The following is a 17,654-nucleotide window of genomic DNA, read 5'->3' as shown; positions in this document are numbered from 1 at the left end:
GGTGGTATCTGGGATTGCAGGGCAAAGTCTCCCATGTAAAGCCGCCTGTATATTGAGCCGTGACTTTACAATTCACTTGAGTATCCTACATGTCTTGATGCAGACAGCATTTGTTGAGAAAAAGTGTACCTTTACAAAATATGTTGTACTGGTATCCTGATATATTGTCCGGTCTAGGACCGCACTGTGATATACACATATATATATATATATATATATATATATATATATATATGTATATAAATAGTCCAGTGCAGCTTTATTGTGATAATTTTTGCTTTGCCTGTGACTGTGTGCCTGTATCTGCCCTGTGGTTTCACTCTCAGTGTTTCCCAGATATAACTGTCACTATATTCTGTACCCTAAGGGCTAGGTGCGTCTGGGCCTTATAATATAGTAATAGACAGTATTTATCACATGGGTTTTTTCTAATGTGTTACAGTCACATATTACCGGATTTTATTCGCAGGTATTGTATTTTGTCTGGCTTTATCGTCAGTAAATCACTCTGTTGTTGCATTTGTGATAATGTCTAACAGAAAGGGCAGTAAATCAGTGGAAGCTCCTGCATCATGCAGAGCATGCTCCAAGGATTTACCAGAGTGGGAAGTGTTGTATCATGGCCTGTATACTATTTGTCATGCACCTCCTAGTCAGTCTGCAGCAGCTGCATCTACACAGGATCCAACCTTGGCTGCGTTCACCAAGCTACTGGGTACTCTGGTAGAACACCTAGCGCCCCCTATGGGACCATGTGTCACTACAGTCACAAATTGTCCCCATGGTTTATCGGCCTTGGGTGGAAAATCTGTCTAACCGGCTGCAGCAAAATCAGTCATTGGTGAGACACAAATCTGCCCCAAGTCAATCCTGGGACAATGGGTCCTTTAGGCGGGCTGTTTTCTCCTCACAATCCACAAACCTCTCTTATGTTTTCATCAAAAGAATGGGGGGGGGAGCATACGTTCATGTCAGACACTGATTCCTGTGTTACTGACGAGGATTCTCCCTTGCAGATTGATGTCCCTGCTTTAGTGGTTGCTTTTAAGCATATCCTACAAATCACTGATGATAAGGATTCCACTACTGTGGCAAAATAAACTGAGAAGTTTAAACAGCAGAAGGTGGTCTTATCCAGGGAAGAAATTCCCTCTGCATAAACGGGCCTTGGCTTGCTATCCTCTCCCTGCAGAGTTGTGTAACAAATGGGAGATTCCACCAGCGGTAGAGTCTCACGTCCCCCGCCTCGTGGTGTCATCCACTCTGCTCGTCACCACTGTCACTTCACTGACAGGGACCCTTACAGGGACTATTCATAGACCCACTATAGCTGCATCCTGGGCTGCCCAAAGAGGTGTGGGTTCAGGAATTAGAGGAAGAGCTGTCCAAGGATATATCTGACATGCCAGACAATTCCTGTCTCACAATACCACTGCTACCTATTACATCAGAAAGCATCCTCTGAGGCGGGTGTAATGGCAGCCAAGGCGTCGACAACGTCTGTCCTGTCTCGCCTCATACTGTGGTTGAGGTCATGGAAAGTGGACTTAGACTCCAAAAAGACCTTGGAAATACTCCCCTTCACTGGGGAAGGCAGGTGTAATGGCAGCCAAGGCGTCGACAACGTCTGTCCTGTCTCGCCTCATACTGTGGTTGAGGTCATGGAAAGTGGACCTAGACTCCAAAAAGACCTTGGAAATACTCCCCTTCACTGGGGACACTTTGTTTGGGGAAGACCTACATAAAATAGTGGGGATCATTCCGAGTTGTTTGCTCGTTGCCGATTTTCGCTGTGCTGCGATTTGTTGCAAACTGCGCATGCGCAAGGCACGTAGGGCGCATGCATTTAGTTATGTAACTAAAAACTTAGCAGATTTGCTGTGGATTCTGCTGCGCTTTTCAGTCGCACTGCTGTTCAGTGAATGATTAACAGGAAAGGGGCGTTTCTGGGTGGTAACTCAGCGTTTTCCCGGCGTTTGAAAAAAGCGTGTCAGGGAAAAACGCGGGCGCGTCTGGAGAAATGGGGGAGTGGCTGGTCGAACGCAGGGCGTGTTTGTGATGTCAAACCAGGAACTAAACGGACTGAGCTGATGCAAATCTGTGAGTAGGTCCGGAGCTACTCAAACTGCAAATAATTATTTAGTAGCAATTCTGCTAATTTTTCGTTCGCACTTCTGCTAAGCTAAGATACACTCCCAGAGGGCGGCGGCCTAGCGTGTGCAATGCTGCTAAAAGCAGCTAGCGAGCGAACAACTCGGAATGAGGGCCAGTGTCTGAATAGTAGCGGTTAAGATGGATTTTCTCCCAACTACTAATCCTTCTGCACAGGAGGCAAAAGGTACCACTTTTCATTCCTTATGGCCTGAAGGGAAAGCATAAAGGTCAGGCATACCCAAGACAATCTTGTGATCCCAAAACCACCAAGCCCAAGGCGCAACAATCCTGGGCACCCCGTCAGCCTGCTTCAAAAATGACAAGCCTGCTGCATGACGGAGCAGGCCTTCTCCTGGGAGATCCCAGGGTGGGAGGCCAACTTCTACAGTTTACCCAGGTCTGGTTAAAGACCACTTCAGGTACATGGGCATTGGAAGTTGTTTCTCATGGGTACACTGTCTCCTTCAAGAGATATTCCCCACATCATTTCTGCACTACAGTCCTCCCTTCGGATCCGTTAAAAGTAGAGATGAGCGAGTTCGGTTCCTCGAGATATGAACCCCCCCGAACTTCACCTATTTTACACGGTTCCGAGGCAGCCTCGGATCTTCCCGCCTTGCTCGGTTACCCCGAGCGCGCCCGAACGTCCTCATCCCGCTGTCGTATTCTCGTGAGATTCGTATTCTATATAAGGAGCCACGGGTCGCCGCCATTTTCACTCGTGATTTGTAGATGATAGCGAGAGGACGTGGCTGCGTTTTCTTTGTTTTTGTGTTCACTGTTCAGTGTGCTGCAAACATCTGTGCTCAGTGTGCTGCAAATATGTGCTCAGTGTGCTGCAAATATCTACGTTCTCTACCTGAAAACGCTCCATATCTGTGCTGCATGTAAGAGGACAGTGCAGAATTTTGCTGACCACCAGTATATATATATATATATATAGCAGTACGGTACAGTAGTCCATTGCTCTACCTCTGTGTCGTCAAGTATACTATCCATATCTGTGCTGCATTGTAGTTGTGCGCAGTATATAGTAGGAGGACAGTGCAGAATTTTGCTGACCACCAGTATATATATATAGCAGTACGGTAAAGTAGTCCATTGCACTACCTCTGTGTCGTCAAGTATACTATCCATATCTGTGCTGCATTGTAGTTGTGCGCAGTATATAGTAGGAGGACAGTGCAGAATTTTGCTGACCACCAATATATATATATATAGCAGTATGGTACAGTAGTCCATTGATCTACCTCTGTGTCGTCAAGTATACTATCCATATCTGTGCTGCATTGTAGTTGTGCGCAGTATATAGTAGGAGGACAGTGCAGAATTTTGCTGACCACCTGTACCATATATATAGCAGTACGGTACAGTAGTCCATTGCTCTACCTCTGTGTCATCAAGCATACTGTCCATATATGTGCTGCATTGTAGTTGTGCGCAGTATATAGTAGGAGGACAGTGCAGAATTTTGATGAACACCAGTATATATATATATATATATATATATATATATATATATATAGCAGTACGGTACAGTAGTCCATTGCTCTACCTCTGTGTCATCAAGTATACTATCCATATCTGTGCTGCACTGTAGTTGTGCGCAGTATATAGTTGGAGGACAGTGCAGAATTTTGCTGACCACCAGTATATATATACACAGTAAAGCAGTATGGTACAGTAGTCCATTCCTCTACCTCTGTGTCGTCAAGTATACTATCCATATCTGTGCTGCATTGTAGTTGTGTGCAGTATTATAGTAGGAGGACAGTACAGAATTTTGCTGACCACCAGTATATATATATATATATATATATATATATATATATATAGCAGTATGATATTGATATATTACTGGCATATAATTCCACACAATAAAAGATGTAGAACAAAAATGTGGAGGGTAAAATAGGGAAAGATCAAGATCCATTCCACCTCGTGTTGAAGCTGCTGCCACTAGTTATGGCCAAGACGATGAAATGCCATCAACGTCGTCTGCCAAGGTCGATGCCCAATGTCATAGTAGAGAGCATGTAAAATCCAAAAAACAAAAGTTCAGTAAAATGACCCAAAAATCTAAATTAAAATCATCTGAGGAGAAGTGTAAACTTGCCAATATGCCATTTACGACACGGAGTGGCAAGGAATGGCTGAGGCCCTCTCCTATGTTCCTCATGACTAGTGGGTCAGTTTCACATGAGGATGGAAGCACTCATCCTCCTACTAGAAAAATGAAAAGACTTAAGCTGGCAAAAGCACAGCAAAGAACTGTGCGTTCTTCTAAATCACAAATCCCCAAGGAGAGTCCAATTGTGTCGGTTGCGATGCCTGACCTTCCCAACACTGGACGGGAAGAGGTGGCGCCTTCCACCATTTGCACGCCCCCTGCAAGTGCTGGAAGGAGCACCCGCAGTCCAGTTCCTGATAGTCAAATTTAAGTACACCAGGATGAGGATATGGGTGTTGCTGGCGCTGAGGAGGAAATTGACAAGGAGGATTCTGATGGTGAGGTGGTTTGTTTAAGACAGGCACCCGGGGAGACGCCTGTTGTCCGTGGGACGAATATGGCCATTGACATGCCTGGTCAAATTACAAAAAAAATCACCTCTTCGGTGTGGAATTATTTTAACAGAAATGCGGACAACAGGTGTCAAGCCGTGTGTTGCCTTTGTCAAGCTGTAATAAGTAGGGGTAAGGACATTAACCACCTAGGAACATCCTCCCTTATACGTCACCTGGAGTGCATTCATCAGAAGTCATTGACAAGTTCAAAAACTTTGGGTGACAGTGGAAGCAGTCCACTGACAACTAAATCCCTTCCTCTTGTAACCAAGCTCCTGCAAACCACACCACCAACTCCCTCAGTGTCAATTTCCTCCTTAGACAGGAAAGCCAATAGTCCTGCAGGCCATGTCACGGGCAAGTCTGACGAGTCCTCTCCTGCCTGGGATTCCTCCGATGCATCCTTGAGTGTAACACCTACTGCTGCTGGCGCTGCTGTTGTTGCTGCTGGGAGTCGATTGTCCTCCCAGAGGGAAAGTCGGAAGACCACTTGTACTACTTCCAGTAAGCAATTGACTGTCCAACAGTCCTTTGCGAGGAAGATGAAATATCACAGCAGTCATCCTGCTGCAAAGCGGATAACTCAGGTCTTGGCAGCTTCGGTGGTGTTAAACGTGTGTCTGGTATCCACCGTTAATTCACAGGGAACTAGAGAATTGCTTGAGGTACTGTGTCCCCGGTACCAAATACCATCTAGGTTCCATTTCTCTAGGCAGGCGATACCGAGAATGTACACAGACGTCAGAAAAAGTCACTAGTGTCCTAAAAAATGCAGTTGTACCCAATGTCCACTTAACCACGAACATCTGGACAAGTGGAGCAGGGCAGACTCAGGACTATATGACTGTGACAGCCCACTGGGTAGATGTATTGCCTCCCGCAGCAAGAACAGCAGCGGCGGCACTAGTAGCAGCATCTCGCAAACGCCAACTCGTTCCTAGGCAGGCTACGCTGTGTATCACCGCTTTCCATAAGAGGCACACAGCTGACAAACTCTTACGGAAACTGAGGAACATCATCGCAGATTGGCTTACCCCAATTGGACTCTCCTGGGGATTTGTGACATCGGACAACGCCACCAATATTGTGCGTGCATTACATGTGGGCAAATTCCAGCATGTCCCATTTTTTGCACATACATTGACTTTGGTGGTGCAGAATTTTTTTTAAAACGGCAGGGGCGTGCAAGAGATGCTGTCGGTGGCCCGAAGAATTGCGGGCCACTTTCGGCATTCAGCCACCGCGTGCCGAAGACTGGAACACCAGCAAACACTCCTGAACCTGCCCCGCCATCATCTGAAGCAAGAGGTGGTAACGAGGTGGAATTCAACCCTCTATATGCTTCAGAGGATGGAGGAGTAGCAAAAGGCCATTCAAGCCTATACAGCTACCTACGATATAGGCAAAGGAGGGGGAATGCACCTGACTCAAGCGCAGTGGAGAATGATTTCAACATTGTGCAAGGTTCTGCAACCCTTTGAACTTGCCACACGTGAAGTCAGTTCAGACACTGCCAGCCTGAGTCAGGTCATTCCCCTCATCAGGATTTTGCAGAAGAAGCTGGAGAGATTGAAGGAGGAGCTAAAATGGAGCGATTCCGCTAGGCATGTGGGACTTGTGGATGGAGCCCTTAATTCGCTTAACCAGGATTCACGGGTGGTCAATCTGTTGAAATCAGAGCACTACATTTTGGCCATCGTGCTCGATCCTAGATTTAAAACCTACGTTGTATCTCTCTTTCCGGCAGACACAAGTCTGCAGAGGTTCAAAGACCTGATGGTGAGAAAATTGTCAAGTCAAGCGGAACGTGACCCGTCAACAGCTCCTCCTTCACATTCTCCCGCAACTGGGGCTGCGAGGAAAAGGCTAAGAATTCCGAGCCCACCCGCTGGCGGTGATGCAGGGCAGTCTGGAGTGAGTGCTGACATCTGGTCCGGACTGAAGGACCTGCCAACGATTACTGACATGTCGTCTACTGTCACTGAGAGGGCCCAAGGATAATTCCATCTTGCCCCTCTTTTTTCTTTAATTTATCTTTGCATCATGTGATGTTTGGGGCCAATTTTTTTAAGTGCCATCCTGTCTGACACTGCAGTGCCACTCCTAGATGGGCCAAGTGTTTGTGCCAGCCACTTGAGTTGCTTAGCTTAGTCATCCAGCGACCTCGGTGCAAATTTTAGGGCTAAAAATAATATTGTGAGGTGTTCAGAATAGACAGGAAATGAGTGGAAATTATGGTTATTGAGGTTAATAATACTATGGGATCAAAATGACCCCCAAATTCTATGATTTAAGCTGTTTTTGAGGGGGTTTTGAAAAAAAACACCCGAATCCAAAACACACCCGAATCCGACAAAAAAATTTCAGGGAGGTTTTTCCAAAATGCGTCCGAATCCAAAATACGGCCGCGGAACCGAATCCAAAACTAAAACACAAAAGCCGAAAAATTTCCGGTGCACATCACTAGTTAAAAGTGCAAGCTCTACTAACGGTTGTGAGTTTCCTCCTGAGTACAGGATTGTTTGTTCCGGTACCTCAGTCCCTGAAAGGCAGTGGTTATTACTCGACCCTATTTCTTGTCCCGAAACCCAGTGGGTCCTTCCGACCTATAATAAACCTCAAATCTCTGAACAAGTTTGTGAGAGTGTCCAGGTTTCATATGGAAACGCTGCGCTCCATTGTACTGGCTATGGAACCTAGAGACTATATGGTATCCCTGGATATACAGGATGCATATCTGCATATTCCTATTGTCATGTTGCATCAGCAGTTCCTGCGGTTTGCTAATGGCAACCTTCACTAACAATTCCAGGCTCTACCATTTGGACTGGCTATGGTCCCTCTGATCTTCACCAAGGTCATGGCCATGATAACGGACAATCTCCGTTGCCAGGGAGTCAGAATCCTGCCGTACTTGGATGACCGGCTGATTCTGACAAATTCCCAAAAAGTCCTCCTAAGTCATCTGCAACTGACAGTGACCATCCTGCAAGCCCATGGGCTGTTAATCAATTGGAAGAAGTACTCACTGGTCCCAGCTCTGAGCTTGGTGTACCTAGGAGCACTATTAAACACGCACAGTTAAACACTGTTTCTGTCTCCAAACAAAGGCCCTCATTCTGAGTTGATCGCTAGCTGCCGTTGTTCGCAGCGCAGCGATCAGGCTAAAAATCGGCCCTTCTGCGCATGCGGCTCAATGCGCACGCGCGGCATACTTTCACAAAAGCTGATGCAATTTCACACAAGGTCTAGCGACGCTTTTCAGTCGCACTGCTAGCCGCAGAGTGATTGACAGGAAGTGGGTGTTTCTGGGAGGTAACTGACCATTTTCGGGGAGTGTGTGTAAAAATGCAGGCGTGTCAGATACAAACGCAGGCTGGGGAAATGCGGGCATGGCTGGCCGAACGCAGGGCGTGTTTGTGACCTCAAAACAGGAACTAAATAGTCTGAAGTGATCGCAAGCTAGGAGTAGCTCTAGAGCTACTCTGAAACTACACAATCTTTTTTGTAGCGGCGCTGCGATCCTTTGGCACTTCTGCTAAGCTAAGATACACTCCAAGAGGGCGGCGGCTTAGTGTTTGCACAGCTGCTAAAAGCAGCTAGCGAGCGAACAACTCGGAATGAGGGCCAAAGTCCTAAAACTTAAGGACAGGAGAGGATTCCTTCATTGCCCAAGAGTGTCAATACACGGTACTTGGCATGATGGTGTCGACCTTCGACATGGTAGAGTACGCTAATTTTAATTCCCGCCCACTACAACAGTTAATCCTTTCCAAGTGGGACAGCCTGCCTCATTGGATCAGATCTTGAATAATATCTTTGACTCTGGAGGTTCGTCTGTCACTGACCTGTTGGCTCCAGGACCAGCAGTTGAGCAGGGCTGTCCCTTCTAGATCCCTGACTGGGTCCTGCTGACTATGGATGCCAGTCTGGAGGGATGGGAAGCGGTGTTGGAGCAACACTCTTTTCAAGGTCGTTGAACCGAGGAGAATTCACTCCTTCCAATAAATATTCTAGAGCTTAGACAGTGTTCAATGCATTATCTCTTACCCTGCCCCTGGTACAGAACAGACCTATTCAGATATGATCTGACAATGCCACCACGGTGGCATACATGAACCATCAAGGTGGCACTCGATGCTGCATGGCAAGGTTGGAAGTGTCAAAAATTCTTTGTTTGGCAGAACGCCATCTGCCAGCCATATAGGCAGTGTTCATTCCGGGCATCCTGAACTGGGAAGCGGGATTCCTCAGTGGCCAGCACGTGCACGCCGGAGAGTGGAGTGTTCATCCAGAAGTCTTTCACCTCCTAGTGGACAGGTGGGGTATACTGGAGGAAGACATCATGGCGTCTCAACACAATCACATGGTTCCTGTCTTTGGATAATGGACCAGGGATCCTCAAGCACCATTTGTGGATGCACTGGCGGTTCCATGGAACGTTCGGCTGCCCTACGTGTTCCCTTCAGTGTCACTCCTGCCCAGGGTCCTACGGAAGGTCAAGCAATAAGGATGAATACTACTTCTAGTTGCTCCAATGTGGCCCAGACGGCAGTGGTTCTCAGACCTGCAGGGTCTGTCGACAGAGCGTTCCTTTCTACTTCCTCAGCGACCAGACCTCCTCTTACAAGGCCCTTGTTTCTACCCAGAGCTGGCCCAAATGTATCTGACAGCATGGCTCTTGAAGCATCACTCCTGAAGGCCAAAGGATTTTCCGAGGTGATTATTCAAACTATGTTGAAGGCCCGCAAACCAACCTCTGCCCGGATTTAATGCAGGGTCTTACTTCACCTGGTGTGCTGATAAGAATTCTGATGCCAATAGATTAGGCCTGGACTTAGGCCTTCGTATGGCCTCCCTCAAGGTTCACATATCTGCCTTGTCGGTATGATTTCAGAGAATGATTGTGTCTATACCTGACGTTCGTACATTCACACAGGTTATTCTGTGGATTCAGCCTCCTTATGTCCCTCCTGTGATTCCATGGGATCTGTCTGTTGTACTGCATACCCTGCAAGAGTCTCCAAATGACCCTCTTGAATCTGTTGACCTTAAATGGCTCAAGGCCAAGGTGCTGTTCTCGCTGGCTAGTGCCTCTGCAAGACGGGTTTAGGACTTAGGCACTTTGTCCTTTCATTCAACCTCTCTGTTATTTCACCATGAAATGGTGACCAGGTTATTTACCTAAGGTGGTGTCATCTTTCACCTTAACCAAGAGATTGTGGTTCTGGTCTTTATCTCTTTGGACTTCTCTCCAGAAGAACTTTCTTTGGATGTGGTTAGGGCTCTCCATATGTACGTAGAGAGAACTGACTCTATTAGGAGGTCAGATACCCATTTTGTCCTGTTTGGTTTCCACAAATGTGGCTGGCCTGCGAATATGCAAACCTTGGCCAGATGGACTAGAATGGTGATTGCACAAGCTTATGCGCAGGCTGGACTCCCAGGTCCTGCTGCTATTAAAACCCATTTTATTTGGTCTGTTGGATTTTCTTGGGTGGCCCGCTATGGCGCGTCCACAGAGCAACTGTGCAAGGCAGCTACTTGGTCCTCTGTGAACACATTTTTCTCTGACGTCCTAGTGGATGCTGGGAACTCCGTAAGGACCATGGGGAATAGCGGCTCCGCAGGAGACTGGGCACAAAAGTAAAGCTTTAGGACTACCTGGTGTGCACTGGCTCCTCCCCATATGACCCTCCTCCAAGCCTCAGTTAGATTTTTGTGCCCGGCCGAGAAGGGTGCATTCTAGGAGGCTCTCCTGAGTTTCTTAGAAAAAGTTTAGTTTTAGGTTTTTTATTTTCAGTGAGACCTGCTGGCAACAGGCTCACTGCATCGAGGGACTAAGGGGAGAAGAAGCGAACCTGCCTGCTTGCAGCCAGCTTGGGCTTCTTGGCTACTGGACACCATTAGCTCCAGAGGGACCAAACACAGGCCCAGCCTCGGAGTCCGGTCCCAGAGCCGCGCCGCCGGCCCCCTTACAGAGCCAGAAGCAAGAAGAGGTCCGGAAAATCGGCGGCAGAAGACATCAGTCTTCACCAAGGTAGCGCACAGCACTGCAGCTGTGCGCCATTGCTCCTCAGGCACACTTCACACTCCGGTCACTGAGGGTGCAGGGCGCTGGGGGGGGCGCCCTGAGCAGCAATAAAAACACCTTGGCTGGCGAAAATACATCACATATAACCCCCAGGGCTATATGGATGTATTTTAACCCCTGCCAGAATCCATAAAAATGCGGGAGAAAAGTCAGCGAAAAAGGGTCGGAGCCTATCTCCTCAGCACACTGGCGCCATTTTTCCTCACAGCTCCGTTGGAGGGAAGCTCCCTGGCTCTCCCCTGCAGTTATTACACTACAGAAAGGGTTAAAAAAGAGAGGGGGGCACTAATTAGGCGCAGTACTAATAAAACAGCAGCTATAAGGGGAAAAACACTTCTATAAGGTTATCCCTGTATATATATAGCGCTCTGGTGTGTGCTGGCATACTCTCCCTCTGTCTCCCCAAAGGGCTAGTGGGGTCCTGTCCTCTATCAGAGCATTCCATGTGTGTGTGCTGTGTGTCGGTACGATTGTGTCGACATGTATGAGGAGGAAAATGGTGTGGAGGCGGAGCAATTGCCTGTAATGGAGTTGTCACCCCCTAGGGAGTCGACACCTGAGTGGCTGAGCTTATGGAAGGAATTACGTGACAAAAATGATGACATGAGACAGCCGGCTACTCAGCTTGTGCCTGTCCAGGCGTCTCAAAAGCCATCAGGGGTTCTAAAACGCCCGTTACCTCAGATGGCAGATACAGGCGCCGACACGGATACTGACTCCAGTGTCGACGATGAAGAGACGAATGTGACTTCCAGTAGGGCCACACGTTACATGATTGAGGCTATGAAAAAATGTTTTACATATTTCTGATAATACAAGTACCACTAAAAAGGGTATTATGTTTGGTGAGAAAAAACTGCCTGTAGTTTTTCCTGCATCTGAGGAATTAATTGAAGTGTGTGATGAAGCGTGGGTTTCCCCCGATAAAAAAACTGATAATTCCTAAAAGGTTATTAGCATCATACCCCTTCCCGCCAGAGGATAGGGCACATTGGGAAACACCCCCTAGGGTGGATAAAGCGCTCACACGTTTGTCTAAACAGGTGGCACTACCGTCTCCTGATACGGCCGCCCTTAAGGAACCTGCTGACAGAAAGCAGGAGAATATCCTAAAATGTATATACACTCACACGGGTGTTATACTGCGACCAGCAATCGCCTCAGCCTGGATGTGCAGTGCTGGGGTGGCGGGGTCGGATTCCCTGACTGAAAATATTGATACCCTAGATAGGGACAGTATATTACTGACTATAGAGCATTTAAAAGATGCATTTCTATATATGCGTGATGCACAGAGGGATATTTGCCGACTGGCATCAAGAGTAAGTGCGTTGTCCATTTCTGCCAGAAGAGGGACCCCTGATCTTTCAGGTGGTATCTCAGGGGTACAAATTGGAATTCGAGACGTCTCCCCCTCGCTGTTTCCTAAAGTCTGCTTTACCGACGTCTCCCTCCGACAGGGAGGCGGTATTGGAAGCCATTCACAAGCTGTATTCCCAGCAGGTGATAATCAAGGTACCCCTCCTGCAACAGGGAAGGGGTATTATTCCACGCTGTTTGTGGTACCGAAGCCGGACGGCTCGGTGAGACCTATTTTAAATCTGAAATCCTTGAACACTTACATACAAAGGTTCAAATTCAAGATGGAGTCACTCAGAGCGGTGATTGCGAACCTGGAAGAAGGGGATTATATGGTGTCTTTGGACATCAAGGATGCTTACCTCCATGTCCCAATTTACCCTTCTCACCAAGGGTACCTCAGGTTTGTGGTACAGAACTGTCACTATCAGTTTCAGACGCTGCCGTTTGGTTTGTCCACGGCACCCCGGATCTTTACCAAGGTAATGGCCGAAATGATGATACTCCTTCGAAGGAAGGGAGTTTTATTTATTCCTTACTTGGACGATCTCCTGATAAGGGCAAGATCCAGGGAACAGTTGGTAGTCGGGGTAGCACTATCTCAAGTAGTGTTGCGCCAGCACGGTTGGATTCTCAATATTCCAAAGTCGCAGCTGATCCCGACGACACGTCTTCTATTCCTAGGAATGATCCTGGACACAGTCCAGAAAAAGGTGTTTCTCCCGGAGGAGAAAGCCAGGGAGTTATCCGAACTAGTCAGAAACCTCCTAAAACCAGGCCAAGTGTCAGTGCATCTATGCACAAGGGGTCCTGGGAAAAATGGTGACTTCCTACGAAGCAATTCCATTCGGCAGATTCCACGCAAGAACTTTCTAGTGGGACCTGCTAGAAAAATGGTCCGGATCGCATCTTCAGATGCATCAGCGGATAACCCTGTCACCAAGGACAAGGGTGTCTCTCCTGTGGTGGTTGCAGAGTGCTCATCTTCTAGAGGGCCGCAGATTCGGCATTCAGGACTGGGTCCTGGTGACCACGGATGCCAGCCTGCGAGGCTGGGGAGCAGTCACACAGGGAAGGAATTTCCAGGGCTTGTGGTCAAGCCTGGAGACATCACTTCACATAAGTATCCTGGAGCTAAGGGCCATTTACAATGCTCTAAGCCTAGCAAGACCTCTGCTTCAAGGTCAGCCGGTGCTGATCCAGTCAGACAACATCACGGCAGTCGCCCATGTACAGACAGGGCGGCACAAGAAGCAGGAGGGCAATGGCAGAAGCTGCAAGGATTCTTCGCTGGGCGGAAAATCATGTGATAGCACTGTCAGCAGTGTTCATTCCGGGAGTGGACAACTGGGAAGCAGACTTCCTCAGCAGGAACGACCTCCACCCGGGAGAGTGGGGACTTCACCCAGAAGTCTTCCACATGATTGTGAACCGTTGGGAAAAACCAAAGGTGGACATGATGGCGTCCCGCCTCAACAAAAAACTGGACAGGTATTGCGCCAGGTCAAGGGACCCTCAGGCAATAGCTGTGGACGCTCTGGTAACACCGTGGGTGTACCAGTCAGTGTATGTGTTCCCTCCTCTGCCTCTCATACCCAAGGTACTGAGAATTATAAGACGGAGAGGAGTAAAAACTATACTCGTGGCTCCGGATTGGCCAAGAAGGACTTGGTACCCGGAACTTCAAGAGATGCTCACAGAGGACCCGTGGCCTCTACCTCTAAGAAGGGACCTGCTCCAGCAAGGACCCTGTCTGTTCCAAGACTTACCGCGGCTGCGTTGACGGCATGGCGGTTGAACGCCGGATCCTGAAGGAAAAAGGCATTCCGGATGAAGTCATCCCTACCCTGATCAAAGCCAGGAAGGATGTAACCGCAAAACATTATCACCGCATTTGGCGTAAATATGTTGCGTGGTGCGAGGCCAGGAAGGCCCCTACAGAGGAATTTCAACTGGGTCGATTCCTGCATTTCCTGCAAACAGGAGTGTCTATGGGCATAAAATTAGGATCCATTAAGGTTCAGATTTCGGCCCTGTCGATTTTCTTCCAGAAAGAACTGGCTTCAGTTCCTGAAGTTCAGACGTTTGTCAAGGGGGTGCTGCATATACAGCCTCCTTTTGTGCCTCCAGTGGCACCTTGGGATCTCAATGTAGTTTTGGGGTTCCTAAAATCACATTGGTTTGAACCGCTTAAATCTGTGGATTTGAAATATCTCACATGGAGAGTGGTCATGCTGTTGGCCTTGGCTTCGGCCAGGCGCGTGTCAGAATTGGCGGTTTTATCTTATAAAAGCCTTACCTGATTTTTCATACGGACAGGGTAGAATTGAGGACTCGTCCTCAATTTCTCCCTAAGGTGGTTTCAGCGTTTCACCTGAACCAGCCTATTGTGGTACCTGCGGCTACTTGGGACTTGGAGGACTCCAAGTTGCTGGACGTTGTCAGGGCCCTGAAAATATATGTTTCCAGGACGGCTGGAGTCAGAAAATCTGACTCGCTGTTTATCCTGTATGCACCCAACAAGCTGGGTGCTCCTGCTTCTAAGCAGACTATTGCTCGTTGGATTTGTAGTACAATTCAGCTTGCACATTCTGTGGCAGGCCTGCCACAGCCAAAATCTGTAAATGCCCACTCCACAAGGAAGGTGGGCTCATCTTGGGCGGCTGCCCGAGAGGTCTCGGCTTTACAACTTTGCCGAGCAGCTACTTGGTCAGGGGCAAACACGTTTGATAAATTCTACAAATTTGATACCCTGGCTGAGGAGGATCTGGTGTTCTCTCATTCGGTGCTGCAGAGTCATCCGCACTCTCCCGCCCGTTTGGGAGCTTTGGTATAATCCCCATGGTCCTTACGGAGTTCCCAGCATCCACTAGGACGTCAGAGAAAATAAGAATTTACTTACCGATAGTTCTATTTCTCGTAGTCCGTAGTGGATGCTGGGCGCCCATCCCAAGTGCGGATTGTCTGCAATACTTGTACATAGTTCTTGTTAACTAAATCGGGTTATTGTTGTTGTGAGCCATCTTTCCAGAGGCTCCTCTGTTATCGTGCTGTTAACTGGGTTCAGATCACAGGTTGTACGGTGTGATTGGTGTGGCTGGTATGAGTCTTACCCGGGATTCATAAATCCTTCCTTATTGTGTACGCTCGTCCGGGCACAGTATCCTAACTGAGGCTTGGAGGAGGGTCATAGGGGGAGGAGCCAGTGCACACCAGGTAGTCCTAAAGCTTTACTTTTGTGCCCAGTCTCCTGTGGAGCCGCTATTCCCCATGGTCCTTACGGAGTTCCCAGCATCCACTACGGACTACGAGAAATAGAATTATCGGTAAGTAAATTCTTATTTTTTAGTTTCTATGCCTTTGATACCGTTGCCTCCCAGGATGCTTCATTTGGACGCCAGATTCTAACATCCGCTAAGGCGCTCCCTTCCCTTGAGGAACTGCTTTAGGACATCCCCTGTGGAAACCAATGTAACCTGCTGCAGAAAAGGAGAGTTATGGAAGACTTACCATTGTTAACTCTCTTTCTGCAAGGTACATTGGGTTCCACAGGGTGCCCACCCTGATGCACCTGGCTTCTTTGGGTTGTATGGCATTAGCCGCTTGTACCGTCTCCTGTTGTGAGAATGTGGTTCTATGTGACTAACCTCTGCCTTCTCTTTTGCCTGCTCCTGCATTGGACTGGTTAATGAAACTGAGCTGTCAGTGCCGGGAGGCGGGGTTATAGAGGAGGCCCCAATGCATCCAGGGACAGCTAAAGCTTTAGCCTGTTGGTGCCTCTGGATCAAGATCCACTATACACCCCCAATGTTTTCCCTGTAGAACCCAATGTATCTCACAGAGAGTTAAAAAGTAGTAAGTCTACCATAACTCTCCTTTTACCCAAGCAGCAGTCATAACAGTTCAAGCTTGAACTCAGATGAAGAGTCTGATTCACTCAACAAGACTTGAACAGTAGACAATTTAAGGGATATTAGGCTTGGACATAAACTCAGAACTCCGCTTGGGCCTCTGAGGACCTAATTTAGACCTGTTCCCAGCAGCAAATATCTTAGCTAATAGGCAAAACCATTTGCACTGCAAGGGGGGGGGGGGGCGCAGATATAACATGTGCAGAGAGAGTTAGATTTGGGTGGGGGGTGATAAAACCTAAATCTAAATTGCAATGTAAAAATAAAGTAGCCAGTATTTAACCTGCACAGAAACAATATAACCCATCCAAATCTAACTCTGCAAATGTTATATCTGTCACACCTGCAGTGCACATGGTTTTGCCTATTAGTTAACAAATTTGCTGCTGCGATCAGGTCTAAATTAGGAATCACCCTGTTATGCATTCGGAAGATGACAACACTGTCAACCTGCCCCTCAGAGGACTAAGGATTTTGCAGTAGTAGTTCCACAAAAAAAAAAAAAAACTTTTACAAACTGAGATTTTACAATGTACAGTGTCATGATCCGGGCTATTTCAAGTAGGACTAGGCCTGTTGATAAGTGGTGTGATATCAATGTAGGTGATATCAAGATATCTGAGTGATGTATCAATGGATGTGATGCCAATGCATCTGCGTTATATTGAAATGGGCATGAGTGAAATGTGTATTATTCTGATTGATGTATCAATTGTACCATTGTATAATACCAGGCAAATGTCTTTGCCTGTCAAATGGTAGAAGCTTAATTGATCTGCTGGTATTTTATTATAGCCACAGAACGTCAGAGACACACTGGCTACTCAGGTGTGAAATTCTTCCTGACCAGAGCTAGTTTAATTACCCCAGAACCAGAGCAATGGCCAGAAAGGTGTTAAGCCCTTCCTGACCAATATGTAAAGGAAATTTAATAAGGCCTTATTTCTGCAGTTGTAAACACTAGCTCAGAGCTTCAAACAAACAATTGGCCTGCTAGTATTTCTAAGAGACATCACAGTATAAGCTGAGACTCATTTCACTTTGGCTTTGAAAGGGTTAAAAGGATTCTTAAAATGGTGGGCTGAGGGGGAATGCAGCCTGGGTTTTAAATTTGAGGAACACAGGCTGGAAGGTGCTCCTTCTGCTTGAGGCTATCAAACGGTACAGATGAGCCATAACTCGCAAACGGGAAGCCTCATCCCATAACTATTGGATCTAAAGAGACTGGATTGGTTTGTTTTGTTTATTTCCCTATTTTTTTTTATTGTATTTGAAATCGTATTTACGTTTAACAATAAGCTTTGAAGTTTTGTCTTGGATTAAAACCTAATCTTATTTCTGTTATCTGTGTTTTCCAAAACCAAAGCCTTGAAAGGTCAGGTTACCAAATTTGTATGTATTAATAACTTTGTGTGCGGGTGAAAGCAGAAGCTCGCCCTGGGCGTGGTCCCTCAAAGTTGCTTAGCCTGGAAGACGCAGCGACTGGTACTTCTGCTGATCGGCAATTACCGCATGGATTTATCACACACGCTGAGGTAATCAGTACGGTGTCACGGGCAGTGTTCTCAGAT

Source organism: Pseudophryne corroboree, chromosome 3, assembly GCF_028390025.1.
Source record: "Pseudophryne corroboree isolate aPseCor3 chromosome 3, aPseCor3.hap2, whole genome shotgun sequence".
Classification (NCBI taxonomy): Eukaryota; Metazoa; Chordata; class Amphibia; order Anura; family Myobatrachidae; genus Pseudophryne; species Pseudophryne corroboree.
This window is presented reverse-complemented; position numbering follows the sequence as displayed.